General features: G+C 48.2%; 1 non-coding gene across 1 annotated transcript; it reads left to right on the top strand.

Annotated features, from left to right (window-relative positions):
- The first annotated feature begins 10,325 nt into the window (after positions 1-10,325).
- TRNAS-CGA (transfer RNA serine (anticodon CGA)) lies at positions 10,326-10,398 on the top strand. Its single transcript has one exon. It is a non-coding gene; the product is annotated as a tRNA-Ser (tRNA).
- Positions 10,399-16,879: the final 6,481 nt, after the last annotated feature.

Below are 16,879 nucleotides of genomic sequence, written 5' to 3'. Positions count from 1 at the left end.
GTTTTCACTCTTGCCCAGAATCTTGCTGTCTTTGAGCACCGGCTCACAACCATGACTGGAAATGAATGAGCCGGCTAGTTCGCCCATTCTCTTTTTTGTATAGAAAGAGCATGCTCCCCTGCGCGTTCATTGGCGCAGCGTCCAGTCTGGCCAACATGCACGCGCCCACACTTGAGCGGGAGTTTATAGACCACGCCCGTGACACATTTCACATATATACTACTCAGCATGTTTCATTGTGCGTGCGCTTCGTGGGGCTCCTTCCTCGGTGATCCGGGGGCATAACCCAGCGATATTTTTGGGGCCGAGAAAACCACCGGAACATCAAGCTTGTTTGACTCCATTTTTAATAAAAAGAGTGCCAAACAGGCATAGTGTTCCGGTAGTTTTTTCGTTTCCGGTGGAGGGAGAGGGTTTCATTTTGGTAAGCCTTCTATCGTGCTTTCAGTAATGAGGCTTGTCATTAGCTTTCAAATATTTTTTCGCCGTTCGTGTTGTGACCGTTGATGTCAGCAATCTATAACGATTATGTCCTAGTGACATTAACAAGTGATTAGTGACATCGTATTTTTAAGCGGACTGTACTGATCCTCACAGCCGTACATTATTGCCTATAAGCCCGTCTTGGCTATCATCGATTTGAAAAACGGTTGCGGTGGTCGGGCATTTGGCTGCGGAAGTTAATAAAAGGTTATGAGCACACAGCTGGGACGGCTCATTCAAACAGCCTCCTCACATCCCATCGAGTCCCAGTGCCGAGCTGACCCCGAGGAATGCACGCTTCCTCCTCGCAGGCATCGCAACTGCGCAAAGGCCCGCAGAGGAGGAACTGGCCGGCGTGTTCGCAGACACACCGCGGCTGCAGGCGGCCGACGGAGACTAGGCGGTGCGCGTGACGTACAGCGGCCTCTCGGCCTCGGGGGCGTCCCGACCGAACCGGCGCTGGTGTACCTGCTGCTGCTCAGGGGAGTGGTGCACCGGGACCGCTGGGAGGAGGCCGCACAGGTAGGCACGCCAGCCGAGCGGTCGCGATCTGGCGACATGAAAGGATGCGCCGCGTGCTAAATTTCTGCAGTTCGATCAGAAATAGGACGAAATAAATAAACAGGATAAATAGAGCTAGGGGGGACGAAGACAAGCGGGCAGCGGTATGCTGCGACTCCTCTCGACGGTGACTCCTCGCTCATGCACTCAGCCTTTTTGCAATCTTATACGTTTTGGGACACAAGGTTTTGCTGCAAAAGAACTTGGCTCGCATCTAGTCACCGCCAGTGCCGCCCCAGGGGCTCTAACTCTGTAACGTTTCATTTCCTCCTCTGTGATTGCTTGGGGCTTCCCGATGGCGTAGGCCGTCGCGGACGACTCCAAAGACAGACGACGAAAAGAAAAGGGAATAAGAAGCGAACCCTTACAAAACACGGCCCCAGCTCGGCACTTTTCATCTCCATCCGTTTATTGCACTCCTTCCCACGGCTGTCCCCCACAGCTGCCATCTTTTGCCATTGCTCCCAGCCAGTAAACGTGACCGCGCATTTGGAGATGTTTGCCGGGAGAAGTTCAACATGTTTGGGCAGCATGAGCAGATCAACGTATCAGCAGTTATCTTTAAGCAATAAAATATTCACTAACAATGGTAGCATACTCCACTATGCTCCTGGGTTTCTGTTGCCGTTGGGTTTCTGTCGCTTAAGGTCTTAATTTTCGGATCCCACCGGCAGCATGGTTGTTATTTTCTCCTGCTTTATAAGTAATTTTATTTAAGCGAGAGAGTAATGTATTATTCTCCCATTAATCAGCACTAGCAATAAAAAAAATTATAAACATTTCCCTGTGAACCTTGGTTTTGGTGACTCGGTAACAGTTGGGTTCCTTCGAACATTTCCTTTACCTTGTCTGCTAATAGCTTAACGGGGGTCTCGGTTCTGGCAGTCTTGTTGCCATAGGTAGTATAAGAGGGCTCTCGCACAGTTTCCGCCCTCGCCGTTAGATGACGTTCTACGTCACACTCGCGGTATAACAGGTCGTGCTACGTCCACCGCTATGGTCGAGGGTGGCGCTGGTGAACACTCTCAAGGTTCGCTTACACGCAGTAAACATAAATACCCACGAAAGCAGCAGATTGGACAGCCGTCGCCGTAGCTCAGTTGGTAAGAGCACCGGACGCGATATTCGGAGGTCGTGGGTTCGGATCCCACCGGCGGCATGGTTGTTTTTTCTGCTGCTTTATAAGTAATTTTCTTTAAACCGATTGATTGGCACTACAAATAAAAAAAAACATTCACCTATGCCCCTTGGTTTCCGTGACTGTTGGCTTCCTTAATATGTTTGTCAAACGAGCAGTCCGAAGGTTTTTGGGGCTGTGCTCCTATTATAGTCGCTTTATCAAACACTTTGCACAGATGGCCAGCCCTCTGACTCTCCTAACTCGAGATGACGCATCATTTTCCTGGGGCGCCGAGCAGCAGATGGCTTTCGACGAGTTACGACGCCGGCTCCAGTCACCCCCGATCCTGGCACATTTCGACGATGATGCCGACACAGAGTTACACACGGATGCGAGCAACGTCGGTCTTGGTGCCGTTCTAGTTGAGCACCAAGACGGGGTCGAGAAAGTAATTGCCTACGCCAGCCGTGCACTTTCCCGTGCTGAGTATAACTATTCCACCACTGAAAAAGAATGTTTGGTGGTAGTATGGGCGGCTGCCAAGTTCCGCCCGTACCTTTATGGCCGACCGTTTCGTGTCATCACTGACCATCACTCCTTGTGTTGGCTGAAAATCTTAAAGGATCCTTGTGGCCGCTTAGCACGTTGGGCATTGCGCCTGCAGGAGTTCGATTTCGATGTTATAAGTCTGGCCGGAAGCACACCGATGCTGATAGCCTGTCTCGCGCGCCCGTCGGCCCTCCTTCGTCAGATGCCACCGACGACGATAGCTTCCTCGGAACAGTCACTACGTCCGATCTCGCCTCCAAACAGCGTGCCGACGACGAGCTGCGACTGATTATTGACCATCTTGAAGGTGGGCATCCTACAATACCCCGGTATCTTGCTCGGGGGTTGTCGTCGTATTGCCTCCGCAATGGGGTGCTTTATAAGAAGAATTCTACGTCGAGTGCGAAAACATACCTGCTAGTCATACCGGCTGATCTAAGGCACGAAATCCTCCTGGCCTGCCACGACGAACCAACTTCAGGGCATCTTGGCTTTACACGCACCCTAAACCGAGTCCGGCAGAACTATTACTGGCCACATCTTTCTCCGAGCGTTAGACGTTACGTACAGACTTGTCGACAATGCCAGCGGCGAAAAAAACCCACGCTCAAGCCATCCGGTATGTTACAATCTATTGAACCACCCCTCAAACCCTTCGAGCAAGTGGGCATGGACCTTTTAGGCCGATTTCCTTTATCCTCGAACGGACACAAGTGGATCTTAGTCGCCACAGACTACTTAACACGCTACGCCGAAACGAAGGCATTGCCCGAGGTACTGCCGGCAAAGTTGCTCGATTCTTTATGAACGACATTGTGCTCAGACACGGTGCACCGTCGACCATTATTACTGACCGAGCAAAGGCGTTTACTGCTCGGCTACTGCGGGACACCTTAACTCTCAGCCATACCGAGCATCGCACAACAACAGCGTATCACCCTCAGACAAATGGATTAACGGAACGACTAAACAAAACTTTGGCGGACATGATCTCAATGTACATCGACGTCGAACATAAAATGTGGGACGAGATCCTGCCGTATGTCACCTTCGCCTACAATACGGAGCCGCAGGAAACCACGAAGTTTACGCCGTTCCGTCTCGTATATGGCAGAGAGGCCCGCACGATGTTGGACGCGATGCTCCCGTGCGGGGAAGAAGCGGTCGAACCCGATGCCGCCCATTTCGCAGAACAGGCCGAGCAAGCCCGTCAGCTGGCCCGCCTGCACATCAAGGAGCAGCATGCCACCGACGCTCGCCACTATAACCTCCGGCACAGGGAATTCCACTACGAACCAGGGGACCAAGTGTGGGTTTGGACCCCCGTGCGCCACAAAGGCTTGAGCGAGAAACTACTCCACCGCTATTTCGGACCCTATAAAGTCCTGCGCCGCTTAAACAACGTTAATTACGAAGTCATTCCAGATGGAACTGAGACCGTCAGTGTTCGACGCCAGCGGCCTGAAACTGTGCATGTGGTGCGCTTAAAGCCATACTTTTCGCGCTACTGAGCGCTTCCTGCAAGTCAAACCTTGCGTTATTGTACAGTTGACCTCATTTTTTTTTCTTCCTTTCACCTTGTCATCGGGACGATGTTTTCTTTCACGGGGGGAAATAATGACACGTGCCTAGCGCCACGCGACGGCCTTGTTTGGTGCCGACGACGACGAAGCGGTTGTTGTGGGCACGAGCGGCGCGCTGGTGCTTGGCTCTGGGACTCTGTGATCGGAACGGCAAGCCGACCTTATTCTCTGGTCCTCGGCAACGTGTACCTTCCCTGTGACTTCAGTCGTGACAATATATATATATATATATATATATATATATATATATATATATATATATATATATATACATATATATATATATATATATATATATATATATATATATATACAGGCTCTGTCCGAAACGTCGACTCAAAATAAATCTATGGCTAAATGAAGCGTTTTCAACTTTGAATTTTTGCCTCTAGCAACCAAATACGTTTATCTTTCTATACTATATATATATATATATATATATATATATATATATATATATATATATATATATATATATATATATATATATATATATATATGTGTGTGTGTGTGTGTGTGTGTGTGTGTGTGTGTGTGTGTGTGTGTGTGTGTGTGTGTGTGTGTGTGTGTGTGTGTGTGTGTGTGTGTGTGTGTGTGTGTGTGTGTACACACACACTTATGAGAGGGAGCCAACAGCCACCGAAACCGAGGTGCGTAGGGAAATTTTGAATTCTTTTTTTAATGTGTAGTGGTGATAAATAACCATGCGGCTGGTGGGATCCCAACCCACGACCTCCGAATATCGCGTCTGGTGCTATACCATCTGAGATACGGCGACGGCTGTCCAGTCTGCTGCTCTCGTGGGTATTTATGTTTATGGGGTGTAAGCGAACACTGATAGTGTTCACCAGCGCCACCCTCGTCCATAACGTTGGATGAGGGTGGCGCTGGTGAACACTCTCAATGTTCGCTTGCAAGCAAAACATAAATATCTACGAAAGCAGCAGATTGGACAGCCGTCGCCGTAGCTCAGTTCGTAGAGCACAGGACACAATATTCGGAGGACGTGGGTTCGGATCCCACCGGCGGCATGGTTGTTTTTTCTGCTGCTTTATAAGCAATTTTCTCTGAACAAATTGATTGACACTACAAATTTAAAAAAAACAGAAACATTCCCCTATGCAACCTGGTTTCGGTGACTGTTGGCTTCCTTGATGTTTGTCAAACGAGCCCCTCATTTCATTGCGCTTGTCTGCTAATATATATATATATATATAAATATGAATATATATATATATATATATATATATATATATATATATATATATATATATATATATATATATATATATATATATATATATATATATATATATATATATATATATCAGCAGACAAAGTTAAGGAAATGAGGGGCTTGTTTGACAAACTTATGAAGGGAGCCAACAGTCACCGAAACCAAGGTTCATAGGGGAATGTTCAATTTTCTTTAATGTGTACTGGTGATCAGTGGAATAATAATACTTCGATTAATCTATTTATAAAGAAAATTATTTATAAAGCAGCAGGAAAAACAACCATGCCGCCGGTGGGATCGGAACTCACGACCCCCGAATATCGCGTCCGGTGCTCTACCAACTGAACTACGGCGACTGCTGTCCAACCTGATGCTCTCGTGGGTATTTATGTTTATTGGGTGTAAGCGAACCTTGAGAGTGTTCATCAGCGCCACCCTCGTCCATAGCGGCGGACGTAGCACGTCCTGTATTACCGCGAGTGTGACGTGGAACAGTGGGTGCGGCGAAAGCGCTGCAAGCAAGGTGCTCAATATGCAACGTCTTTTCCTGGTACAGGTCCTGCTGCTGTCAAGTACGCATGCACCTTCGCAGACTATCGCCAAGCTTAATAAAGTCACAACAGAAGAATTGGTCATCAAAGATAACACATCGAGCAGCACCGTCGCCGTGGGGACGCCATAAGTGCATGGATATCGGACGTTGTCGACCGTGACGTCATCGACCCTTGGCCCTATAAATTCGGCGCCACACCCGTCCGTCTTCAGTGGGTGCGGCGAAAGCGCTGCAAGCAAGGTGCTCAATATGCAACGTCTTTTCCTGGTACAGGTTAGTTATGTTTGCACCATACGATCTGACGATCGGTTTCTTGTTCTCTTGCCGTACCCACGCACATGTCTGAACTGTGCCTATAGCTGCTATTGTTCATGTATGCTGCTAATTTGTGGAGATATAGAGATGAATCCAAGTCCAACAGTTGATGAAATGTTTCAGACACTCATTGAGGGGCAGAAAGACATTAGGCTTCGTTTAGAGGCTACAGAAAGAGCACTGGGCAACTTTGGTGATCGCTTAAGTAACATAAAGGCAAACGTAAAAGAGCTGCGGATGAAAACAGATGAATTTGAAAACATAAGCACAGCCTTGAATGGTGTGCAGGATGCAGTTGCACGGCATCAAGCCAGGCTTGAAGATCTAGAAGATAGAAGTCTGAGGTCAAATTTGATTGTTTTTGGCGTACAGGAAGATCCTATTGAATGAGAGTCGGATTTGCGCAGGAAAGTTATAGATGATGTTTTCTCCGCTAAATTGGGAGTGCAGTGTTCATCTGTAGCTCGAATTCATAGAATGGGGAAAAGTTCTTCTAATCGCCCTGTCATAATGTACTTTCAGGACTATAGGGAAAAGCAAGCAGTCTGGAGCAATGTGTCTAAACTAGAAGGAGAAAACATTAGAATCGATAATGACTACTGCGCGGAAACGTTGTGCAAACGCAAGCATCTTTGACAAAGTGCAAAATTTGAAAAAAAGGCTGGAAGTAAGGTTTCCTTGATTTATGACAAGTTGAAGGTTGATGGGCGGTTCTATAAGTGGGATGCTGTTCTAAACTCTAGGAGATTGATGAACGCAACACCACATCTTTATCTGAAAGTTAATGGCCAGATACGTCCGATGTGCGGTTAGTTTCTCTCAATGCTAGAAGCATTGTAAACAAAACAGAAAAACTGGAAGAATGTTTGCTCTCTTTGGATCCGCACGTGTGCATCATAACTGAAACCTGGCTACATGAGCAAATCAGTGACGATGTCATCGTCCCACCAGGATATCGGCTATATCGGCGGGACCGAGGATCTAGAGGGGGTGGTGTTGCTGTTGTTGTTAAATTCTGTGTCGATGTTGACGTCGAAAGCCAGATTGCTGAGCATGAAAGCCTTTTTTTAAAACTCAAAGTGAAGGAAACAGCGTTTCATTTGTGTGCGGTTTATCGTGCCCCAGATGCTGATGAAAGCTTCTTGAGTAAATTGTATGATCGATTGTTGTTGTTACGAAACAAGAATGTGATTGTAACGGGTGACCTTAATTTGCCTTTACTAAATTGGAACAATCTGTCTTTTGGATTATCGCAAACGAGCGATATTATCCTTAATGTTATGCTTGCTCTTGGTCTTGATCAAATAATTACTGAATGTACTCGCGAAACATCAATTCTTGACCTGCTGTTCATTAGCGAAAGATTTAAAGAAGGAACGGTTACAATTGAACCCGGTATATCTGACCATAAGTTAGTTTTTCTTCCTGGAAAGTTGAAAAATCAAAAACACACGCGCTCGATATTGTTACAGTTAAGGAATTTAGTCGAGCTGACGATGTGGCGATTATTGACTATATTGAAGAAAATCTTGTGTATACATGTGATGTGGAAAGCTCTTGGCAACGGTTCGCTAATGTGCTTAGGCATTGTATTAAAGATTACGTTCCAGACAGAAAAACATTTAAAAAGCGGAAACATCCATGGATTACTCGTGAAATTATACACATTAAGCGTAGACTTAAGAGATATCGTAAAAAGCATGGGACGTCAACGCCGCTGTTTAAAGACATCAAACATGACCTGTTATCAAAAGTGAGCAGCGCCAGGACTAAATATTTTTCGCACACTTTAGCAGAGTTTCTAAAGTCTGATCCGCAGAAATTTTGGCGGCACTTGAGAAGGCCCAAAGATGCACTTACCAAAATAAAAGTTACAGACAAGATTATCACGGACGCTGCCGAAATAGCTGAGAATTTTAACCAGTATTTCTACGAGGTGTTTTCAGAATTAGATGAATATGAAATAAAAGCAGCGGCTGCACCAGAGGAGGGCATTGAAGTGACTCGTGAGGGTGTCCTGGCGATGCTCTTGAAACTGGACACTAAAAAATCCGCTGGACCCGATGGTCTTCCGAATGTATTTTTGAGGCGATACGCAGAACAAATATCAGGTTGCCTAACAGACATTTTTAAACTATCATTAGCATGCGGAAAACTTCCTTCAGATTGGAAAATAGCACGTGTGGTTCCTGTGTATAAAAAAGGTGATCGACTCAGTTTCAAATTATCGGCCTGTTTCCATAACATGCAGTTGCTGTAAGATGTTGGAGCACATTGTAGCCGGCTACCTGCGAAAGTTCCTGAGCGATCATAATCTTCTGTCTGATTGTCAACACGGGTTTAGGCAGGGTTTATCTACAGTTACTCAGACTGTTCTGGCTGTGCACGACTTTGCGCGGGTGCTTGATATGTCCGGGCAAACGGACGTGGTTTTCTTTGATTTTAGCAAGGCCTTTGATTAGGTGCCACATGGTAAACTTCTCTATAAGATGGAATGTATGGGTGTGCCTTTTTTATCATTCGGTGGGTTCAAGCATACCTTACAGACAGACGGTAATATGTAGAAATTAATAAGACCGCTTCAAGTGTTGTTAATGTTCAATCAGGAGTCAGGCAAAGGAAGTGTGCTTGGGCCATTGTTGTTTTTAATACATGTTAATGATTTAGTTGCGGTTGTACCTGAAGATGTTTCTGTTAAGTTATTCGCAGACGACTGTGTTGTGTTTAAACAAATTTCATCCGAATATGACAACAGCTCTGTACAAAAAACAGTTTTTGCCATTGAAGAATGGTGTCTTAAATGGGCTATGGAACTTAATAGTGAAAAAACTGTTGTCTTACGTATAAATAGAAAAAAGTCTCCAAGTTTGCTGCCTAACCTTATTCGCGGTAATAGGATTTTGGAAGTTGAGCAATATAAATATTTAGGTGTAACACTTGACAGTAAGTTAAAATGGTCGTCACACATTACTAATATTTCTACAGCCGCATTGAGAAAGCTCTGCGTTTTACGAAGAAAGCTAAAAACTGCCCCAGCACACATGAAAAAATTGGCTTACGAAACTTGTGTGCGGTCTTTACTTGAATATGCTTCAATAGTTTGGGACCCGTACACGAAAAAGGACATAATGGTCCTTGAAAAAGTAAATAGGAAAGCGGTTAGCTTTATATACGGAAAATACAAAAGGGAAGACTCGCCATGCAGTTAATTATGTCAAATAACATTCCTACACTAGAAGTCCGCCGAAAGATTAATAGATTGGTATTCTTGTTTAATAGTTTAACAGGTAAAAATAAACTGAAGCTTCCGGAGTGCATTAAGCGTCCTCTAGTGAGAAGGACTCGGAACGTTCTTGAACATTCACTTACTCCCCTTTTCGCCAAAACTAACAGTTTTAAATACAGTTTTTTCCCTAGAACAGTGCAAGATTGGAATTCGTTACCGGAATCTGATTTTTCCTCGCAAAATTTTTCTGATGCGTTAAATCGTCTATTTACCTGCTAATATTGATTATATGTATGTTTTTTATACGTGTGCTGCTGATATTGTATAAGTTTATTCGTTTGGTTTATTCTTTTGGTATCCGTGCGCTGCTAACATTGTATAAGCTTATTCTTTTGGTTTGATTCTTTTGGTTTCCGTGTGCTGCTAATATTGAATAACTTTATTCTTTTGGTTATGTAACATTATATGTTCACTCCTGCTTGGGCCAAGCAGTGGCCTGCAGTATTATGAAATAAATGAAATAAATAAAATCTAACGGCGAGGGCGGAAACTCTGCGAGAGCCCTCTTATGCTACCTATGGCATCAAGACTGCTAGAACCGAGACCAGAACCGGACGAGGGTGGCGCTGGTGAACACTCTCAAGGTTCGCATACACCCCATAAACATAATACCCACGAGAGCAGCAGATTGGACAGCCGTCGCCGTAGCTCAGTTGGTAGAGCACCGGACGCGATATTCGGAGGTCGTGGGTTCGAATCCCACCGGCGACATGGTTGTTTCTTCTGCTGCTTTATAAGCAATTCTCTTTATGCAATAGATTAATCGAAGCATTGTTATCCCACTGATCAGCACTACACATTAAAAAAAATTGAACATTCCCTTATGCACATTGGTTTCGGTTGCTGTTCGCTATTTTGAGTATTTTGAGTCGACGTTGCGGACAGAGCGTATCCTCTTTCAAGACTGCAGTTACAGCGATCTTCTTCCTCTTGCTAAGGAGTTGGCATTGGCACATATGTACGACACATGATCGAAAGAAACAAACGGAGGCTGGAAAGAAGATGGGCACAAAGGAAAGAATACAAGAAAAGAGAGAGAAAGGGAAAAAGGGAACAAATAAAAACGAAAAACGCGCTGTCCCCCGCCGCCCACCTCGCAGTCACGGGGAGCCGACCCGGGACGAGAAAAAAAGAAAAACGAGGAGCGGGAGGGGATAATGGCCATCCCTCACGGCAACAGAGCGGCGGCCAGTAAGGTGCACAGAAACAGACGGTGGCGGGATCGCACAATAGACAAAAATTAGAGACGCGTGCACTCGCGTACCCCGGCCATAAAGAGTAAAGAAATAAACAATAAAATGCAGACAGGGCCGGAAACCCGACATCTGGAACCTTTTCGGCAGCCAGAGTCAAGGCCGAATCAGCGGCTCTGTGAGCTTAACTAGACACACGTCCACTGTGCATGAAAACACCCAGACACACAATGGTAAGACATCCGAGCTCGGGCAAGTGTCGTGTGGGGGCTAAATGACAATGGTGGTAGAATTTAAGCGAGTAAGGTGTACAGAAACAGACGGTGGCGGAATTGTTCAACATATAAAAATTAGAGATGCGTGCACTTGCGTGCCCCGGCCATAAAGAGTAAGCATGGCCGGGGCACACTCGAAAAAGGCTGTTCCTCCAGCCGAAACGTCATGAATTAAATCCTGTTATGTTTTTCAATTTTTGGTGATTTTATATTATATTGACCAAATCAGCTGCCAGAAATCACTTTTGATATATATATATTGTAGGGGTGTGTTTATTCGGTGAACCCAGATGATTCCAGCCGCTCAGGGGAGACTCGCAGCGAAGCGTCAGGCGTGGCGAAAGAGCAAGGCAGCGAACAACTTCTTCGTCCTTGAGAGCGGCAGCACGCGACGCATGTCAGTGGTTATATCGATGAAGATTACCACACTACAGTTTCCCCCCCGGGCAGAGAAGGAGCCATCCTGGCGACTCATGGTGCCGAAAGGACAGACGGATCGTAGTAGGGCTTGATTCGGTCCACATGAACTATTTCGCGTCCACGGCGACGCAAGTCCGCAGATGGCGTAACGGGCTCAACTACGTAGTTCACAGGAGATGTTTGTTGAAGCACTCGGTATGGACCGTGATACCGAGCAAGAAGCTTCTTTGACAGGCCGGCGGTTGTGGCAGGAACCCAGAGCCACACCAGGGAGTTGGGCGCATATGAAGGCGCCTCACCAGTGTCACGATGGTGTTTTTGTTGCCATTGATTTTCCTTTGTGAGCGAACGAGCGAGCTGACGGCATTCTTCTGCATACTGGGCGGCGTCCGAGAGTGGCGTCGATTCAGAAACATCAGGGCGGTAGGGAAAAAGCGCGTCCATTGTGCAGGTTGGCTCGCGCCCGTAAAGAAGAAAAAAGGGAGAGAATCCAGTGGTGGTCTGTATCGCAGTGTTGTACGCGTAGGTTACGAAGGGAAGAACGTGGTCCCAGTTGGAATGAGCGTCGTTGACGTACATGGCCAGCATGTCACTCAGAGTACGGTTGAAGCGTTCTGTCAGGCCATTCGTCTGAGGGTGGTAAGAAGTAGCGGTGCGATGAATGATGCGACATTCTTTCAGTAGGGCCTCGAGAGCGTCGCACAAGAAAACGCGTCCGCGGTCACTGAGCAGTTCCTTCGGAGTCCCGTGGCGAAGAATCAAGTTGTTGAGAATGAACAAAGCAACGTCTCTTGCAGAGGCAGAGGGTAACGGTGATGTTTCAGTGTAGCGAGTCAGATGGTCTACTGCCACAATAATCCACCGGTTTCCAGCAGGAGTAGTCGGAAGAGGGCCATAGAGATCTATGCCAACGCGGTCAAACGGACGAGCAGGGCAGGGTAACGGCTGCAACGAAACAGAGGACTTCTGAGGAGTTTTTCGGCGTTGACAAGATTCGCAAGCGCGCACGAAATGTCTTACGAAGCGGTACATTCCACGCCAGTAAAATCGCAGACGTAGGCGTGTGTAGGTTTTCAATACGCCACCGTGAGCACATTGTGGGTCACCATGGTACGCAGCACAAATGTCGGCGCGGAGATGACGCGGGATGACTAGAAGCCACTTCCGTCCATCAAGCAAATAATTGCGGCGATAGAGAAGACCGTCACGAATGGAGAAGTGGTGTGCTTGGCGGACGAGCGCTTTGGAGGAATGACCGGGAGTAGGACTTGAGAGAAAATTCAAAAGTGCATTGATCCAGGGGTCATTCCGCTGCTCGGTAGCCATGTCGATAGTTGTAAGAGTCGACATATCGTAGGCACAGACGTGGTCAGACGAATTATCTCTAGGCAATGGCGAGCGGGAAAGAGCATCCGCGTCCGTATGCTTCAGCCCTGATCGATAAATGACATGAATGTCAAACTCCTGGAGACGAAGAGCCCAGCGAGCAAGGCGACCGGATGGGTCTTTCAGAGAGGCAAGCCAGCACAAAGCGTGGTGATCGGTCACAACGTAAAACGGTCGACCATACACATAAGGACGAAATTTTCCGATAGCCCAAATAATGGCCAAACATTCCCTTTCGGTGACTGAATAATTAGATTCTGCCTTTGTCAATGTTCGGCTGGCGTATGCCACAACATACTCGCTGTAACCAGGCTTACGTTGGGTAAGGACGGCACCAAGCCCAATACCGCTGGCATCAGTGTGGATCTCCGTAGGCGCAGCCGGATCAAAGTGGCGTAGAATGGGCGGCGAAACCAAAAGGCGGCGTAAAGTGTCAAAGGCTTTATCGCAGGCTGGAGTCCAGGCGGAAAGGTCGGAGCTGCCGGCAAGGAGCTGGGTCAGAGGAGCGATGATAGAGGCGAAGTTCAAGATGAAACGTCGAAAGTAGGAGCAGAGGCCGATAAAGCTCCGAAGCTGCTTCAGGGAGGTTGGCTTCGGGAACTCTGCAACTGCGCGAAGTTTGGTGGGGTCGGGAAGAATGCCGTCCTTAGAAACTACGTGGCCTAAAATTGTGAGTTTTCGAGCGGCAAAGTGGCACTTCTTCAAATTCAACTGAAGCCCAGCGCCGGCGAGACACGTGAGGACATCCTTTAGGCGGAGAAGGTGAGAAGAAAAGTCGGCAGAAAAAACTACGATGTCGTCCAGATAACAAAGACAGGTCTGCCACTTGAGTCCACGAAGAACAGTGTCCATCAGGCGCTCGAAAGTAGCCGGGGCATTGCAGAGGCCAAAGGGCATAACGTTGAACTCGTATAATCCATCCGGTGTTATAAAGGCAGTTTTCGAGCGGTCATTATCAGCCATCGGTACCTGCCAGTAGCCGGAGCGCAAATCCAAAGAGGAGAAATACTCGGCTCCCTGTAAACAGTCCAAGGCGTCGTCGATTCGCGGCAAAGGATAGACATCTTTGCGCGTGATTTTGTTAAGCCTACGGTAATCGACGCAAAACCGGATGGAACCATCTTTCTTGGTGACCAAAACAACCGGAGAAGCCCATGGACTGTTAGATGGCTGTATGACGCCCCGGCGAAGCATGTCGTCCACGTTGTCAGCAATGACTTGGCGCTCAGAGGCCGACACGCGATAAGGACGCTGTCGTAAAGGTGCGTTTGTACCAGTGTCGATTGCGTGCGTAACGACAGACGTGCGACCCAGAGCAGTGTGAGGAAGGTCGAAGGCAGAAGTGAAGTTCTGTAGAAGAGCAGCGAGTTGATCGCGTTGTGCGGGTGGGAGATCTGCGTCAATAGCTTGTTGAAGAACATCGGGTGGTGTCGAAGCGGTCGCTGTATCGCAAGAGCTGAGCACATTAACGTCTAATGAAGTAGGCGTTGCAGGAAGAGTATTTACAAGCGCGGGATCAAGTTCTTCAATACGACCGAGACACTCGCCGCGTAGCAGGACGGACGGGCACGAAAATGGATTTGAGACGTACATTGCACTAAGGCCATCTTCGATCTTGAGGACCGCAAATGGAAGCAGGAGGCAGGGATGGCGTGAAGCGGCGTCGGAAGGTGTGAAGAAGACAGTCGAACTAATAACGGTTTCACAGGAGAGTGGAACGAGGGCAGCAGAAAATGGAGGAATGTCTGTGTCACTGGCGACGAGGAGTTTTGCAGGCCGGGTAGGGACGTCACACAAGACGGTATCACAAAGAGGTAAAAAGGAAACTTCCGCGCGGGCGCAGTCAATAACGGCATGATGAGTGGAAAGGAAATCGTAGCCCAGGATGATGTCGTGTGAGCAGCGAGACAGTACAATAAACTCGATGGTGTATAAGACGTCTTCGATGAGAACACGGGCCGTGCACGCCGCTGAGGGATGAATGCGCTGTGATGAGGCGGTGCGAAGCGAAAAGTCGGAAAGTGCGGTGGTCACCTTACGAAGACGACGGCAAAGAGCTTCACTGATGACTGATACGGCAGCGCCCGTGTCGACTAGAGCGAGTACTGCGACGCCGTCGACAAACACTTGAATTACGTTAGTGGGAGAACACCGAGGACTTGAAGAGTTCGAACCAAGCGCAGTTCTTGCCCCGGGAACTGCGACTGTTAGTTTCCCTCAACGGTGCCGGTAGAACGTCGGAGTGGGGACGGGGAACGGCGACGAGGGGAAGGTGATCGGCGAGCTGTGTACGTTTGATTGTCACGAGATACAAATTCGGAACTGGGCGGATTTCTCGGCGAGGGCTGGTCTGTATTGTAGGAGTAGTTCCATAGTTCAGGTCGAGAAGGTGGAAGGCGTTGGCGGCAAAGGCGTGCGACATGGCCCGGCAGCCCGCAAGAGTAGCAGATTGGTCGGTTGTCCGCGGTACGCCAAGGGTTCGTAGGGCGTTGGCGTACCCTTGGAATAGGGACATGGAATGCAGACCCAGGCAAAGGCGAAGGAAGGTTGGAAGGAGCGGCCTGGTAGGAAAGAGATGCTGATGGCATGAGCGGCCTGGCCGCAACTTGGGCGTAAGTCAGTGGTGCCGTTACTTGCGCTGGCACGGGGCTGGGCGGCAGCACAGGGCTGGGCGGGAGCATGGAGCTGGGAGGAAGAACGTCAGCGATGTGATCTTGAACGGCACGCCGTATGGTAGGGGCCAAAGACGGAGCCATGTCAGGAACAAGGCGGCCACTATCCTGTAACTGAGGGACCAGCGATAGCTGGCGGGCGACCTCTTCTCGAACGAAGGCTTTGATTTGCTGAAGTAAAGGGCTGTCCTCTGATGGGGTAGAACCGCCCAGCGCAAGTGTAGAGATGGCGTCGTCTCTAACACCGGACCGCCGGGTAGAAGCGCGCTTCTTACGAAGCACGTCGTAGCTCTGGCAAAGCTTGATCACGTCACTCACCGTGGCAGGATTTTTTACCCAGAGCATTTGGCACGCGTCGTCAGAGATGCCTTTCATGATGTTCTCGATCTTATCCGCTTCAGTCATTAGCGGATCGACACGCTTGCATAGGTCCACGATGTCCTCTATATAACTAGTGAACGACTCATCGACTTGCTGAGTGCGCTCACGCAAGCGTTGTTCTGCCCGGAGCTTGCGAACTGCAGGGCGGCCGAACACTTCTGCAAAATTCTTTTTAAATGCAGACCAAGATGGCAGGTCTGCCTCATGGTTGCGAAACCAGAGGTTCGCCACGTCAGTCAGATAAAAGATTACATTGCTTAGCTTGATAGCGTCGTCCCATCTGTTGTAGCTACTGACGCGCTCATATGCCGCCAACCAATCGTCGACGTCCTGGTCGGCTGTGCCACTGAAGAAGCACGGATCACGCTGCCGTAGAGCTCCAGAACACAGCACGGTGGTTGGGAGGGGCGACGATGTCGTGGCAGTGTCATCCGGCATGCTGGAAGCAGAGGGTAACGTGCGGCTTCTTAGTTCCAGGGTGGACGGGAACGTACCCAGCAGCACCTGCACCAATTGTAGGGGTGTGTTTATTCGGTGAACCCAGATGATTCCAGCCGCTCAGGGGAGACTCGCAGCGAAGCGTCAGGCGTGGCGAAAGAGCAAGGCAGCGAACAACTTCTTCGTCCTTGAGAGCGGCAGCACGCGACGCATGTCAGTGGTTATATCGATGAAGATTACCACACTACAATATATATATATATATATATATGATGACCCAGAGAAAGCAGATGACTCGTGAAAACGAAAAAGATGGCCCTGCGCGTCAGCCGTATTGCTATCGCCACGTGTGTCTGTGCCCGACCTGGTTGCCCTCGGATTGTTCTCGCCGCTGCTTCCTTCCTCCCAGCTCTTTTAAATAGATCCC

This window comes from Amblyomma americanum, chromosome 3, assembly GCF_052857255.1.
Source record: "Amblyomma americanum isolate KBUSLIRL-KWMA chromosome 3, ASM5285725v1, whole genome shotgun sequence".
NCBI lineage: Eukaryota > Metazoa > Arthropoda > Arachnida > Ixodida > Ixodidae > Amblyomma > Amblyomma americanum.
Note: the sequence above shows the minus strand (reverse complement) of the source record. Positions and strands in the feature narration are given on the sequence as shown.